The sequence below is a fragment of the Tenrec ecaudatus genome, chromosome 2 (genome assembly GCF_050624435.1).
Source record: "Tenrec ecaudatus isolate mTenEca1 chromosome 2, mTenEca1.hap1, whole genome shotgun sequence".
In the NCBI taxonomy this organism is placed as follows: Eukaryota; Metazoa; Chordata; class Mammalia; order Afrosoricida; family Tenrecidae; genus Tenrec; species Tenrec ecaudatus.
In genome coordinates this window covers 16,784,510-16,787,397 of record NC_134531.1, presented here as the reverse complement: position 1 = coordinate 16,787,397, position 2,888 = coordinate 16,784,510, and the positions used below count along the sequence as shown (strand labels likewise).

At 42.8% G+C, this 2,888-nt stretch overlaps 1 pseudogene; it reads right to left on the bottom strand.

Annotated features, from left to right (window-relative positions):
- Nucleotides 1-211: 211 nt before the first annotated feature.
- On the bottom strand, nucleotides 212-2,888 carry LOC142439779 (large ribosomal subunit protein uL1 pseudogene; annotated as a pseudogene).

The following is a 2,888-nucleotide window of genomic DNA, read 5'->3' as shown; positions in this document are numbered from 1 at the left end:
ACGGACATTGCAGACTGTGAAGAAGGTATAGGCTGACCGCATCAGCATAATCAGCCACTGAACATTGTCAGGTGTGGAAAGCTTCACGAACAGCAGTACAGCAGTATTATATATAGCGCCTGATGATGAGTCTCTCAGGTTGAAGGCACTCAAAATATAAATGATAGCTCCCTCTTTTTTTTAGGAACAATAAAATTTATTGAACCGTAGTTTAGTACAAGCACTGGGGTTTGCCCAGGGTGCTCTTAATATACAAAGCACGGACATTCTGCCAATTTTTCTTCAGCAGTGAAACCAAAAAAGGTGACAGCCAAGTGGATGTTGTAAACGAGTTCATCATCTGTCATCTTCACGTGGCCAACTGTCACTGCCAGACACAGCATCTTCTTCATCAGGAACTTGATGGTGGACTTCACCTCGTCGACCTTGGCCATCATGTTCTCATTGTTGGTCAACAGGGAAGGGAATTTGCTGAACTTATTCAGGCCTGGGCCTCTGAAGCCAAAAAGACATCGTACTTCTGGGCCAGCTTTTTGACCAGCTACTTATTCTTGTTGAGCTTCTTCAGCGCCTCGATGTCCACGTGAGGGATCTCCACCACCTTCGCTTCATTGCAGTGCTGCTGATCCCCAAGGACACACACAGAGAAGTTGGGTGGACTTAAGGCTGACGGTGCCCAAGAAGCGTTTGTCCTTCAGAGGGTCATAGTTGTTCAGGCTTATCTGCAGCTCCACCATCCTCAAAAGCTTCCAGGGTTTATGCTGGTTCCATGCAGGACTCCCCGCACCGCCTCGTAGAGGGTGTCTTGAGAGGCTTTGCTGCTCACAGTTCCTAGCACTGTAGCAACCGGAAAAGGACTCCCCCGCCTGCCTCTATTTTAATCCTTTTATTGGGGGCTCTTACAGCTCTTATAATAATCCAAACATCCATTGTGTCAAGCACATTTGTACATATGTTGACATCATCATTTCCAAAACCTACTTGAGCCCTTCGTATTGGCTCCTCATTTTTGTTCTCCCTCCCCCAACCACCCGCACACACGAATCCTTAATAAATTGCAAAGTATTATTATGTTCATATATTACATCGACATCTGACTCCATTCACCCACCTGTCTGTTGTTTGTCACCCTGGTTGGGTGGTAGTGGTGGTGGGGTTATATGTCATCATGGCAATTGGTTCTCCTTTTCTGCCCCCACCTTCATCATTGTTCGCGAGATTGTTATCTTTCCTGAATTCTATATATCTGGAGCGTTTATCTGTACCAGTGTAAATCCACTGTTCTAAACAGATTTGGAAGGTAGAACTGGGGTCAGGGAGTGGGGTGGAAGAAATATTAAAGAACTAGAGCAGTGGTTCTCAACCTTCCTAATGCCACAACCCTTTCATACACTTCTTCATGTTGTGGTGAGGCCCCTCACCAACCATACAATTTTTTTCGTTGCTACTTCATACCTGTAATTTTGCTACTGTTATGAATCAGATGACCCCTGTGAATGAGTTATTTGACCCCCAAAAGGGTCATGACTCACAGGTTTAGAACCACTGAACTAGAAGAATGTTGTATGCTTTGACCATGCTATACTGCACCCTACTGACCCTTCTGTGAGGAGATGTCCAATTGACTACAGATGTGCTTTTGATCTCCACTCTACCCACCCCTCCCACCCTCGTTCACATCTATATGATTATTTGTTTTAGGCCTTCTGGTGCCTGATACTTGACACTGTTGATACTTCATGATCACACAGGCTGGCGTGCTTCTTCCATGTGGGCTTTGCTACTGCCCTGCTAGATGTCTGCTCATTTAACTTCCAGCTTTAAAGAGCCGAGGTGCTATATCTTTTAATAGTTGGGTTCCATCAGCTTTCTTCACCATATTTGCTTATGCACCCATTTTGACTTCAGTTATTGTGCCAGGAAGGTGAGCATCACAGGATGTCAGATTATTAGAAGAATTTGTTCTTGCATCGAGGGAGAACTGAGTGGAGGCCCAATGTCTACATGCTACAATAATACTTATCATACATACATGCACATAGACTTATATTTTATAAAAATGTATTTACATGCCTCTATCTATACCTATATAAATGTCCTTTGCCTCCTAGTTCTTTCCTCTATTTCCTTTTACTTTCCTCTTGTCCCATTATCCTGCTCGACCTTCATTTGGCTTTCAGTAATTCCTCTCAGCTACAATTCGCTTGATCACACCCTACCAGGCACTCTATACCTCCTTTCCATTGATTTTAGATCACTTGTGGTTCCCTTGTCATTGGATTTCATACCCCTCCCATCCACAACCATTGGTCCCTCAGGATTTTTCATCCTGCCTATCTTATATAGACATACGTGGGAAAAATAGCTACCTTCTTAAAGAAGAATCCAGTGTAATGACACAATTGGATTAAACCATCAAGGAATTTATAATTTGATCAACCAAGACTCAAAATGAGAAGAAAAAGCTGTACATATGTTTTAATAATTGGTATTTGGACCCCACTCACCCAGTTGTGAGGAATTTGGCCCTTTTTCATTGAGTTGTAATTCATACTGAAGGCTGCAATCTTTGATCTTTATCAGCAAGTACTTCAAGGCCTCCTCACTTTAAGCAAGCAAGATTGTATTCTCTGCATCTGGCAGCGTGTTAATAAGCCTTCTTCCAATCCTGCATTCTTCTTCATATAACCTAGTTTATCTAAGGATTTGCTCATCACACAGATAGAACCCATTGGGTGACAGGATACAACCCTGACACACACCATCCTGATTTTAGTCCATTCACTCTCCTCTTGTTCCGTTTTCACAAATGCCTTTTGATCCAGTAAAGCTTTCACATAAACACAACATACTATTTTAGAATTTCCATTTTTTTCAAGACCTTCCAT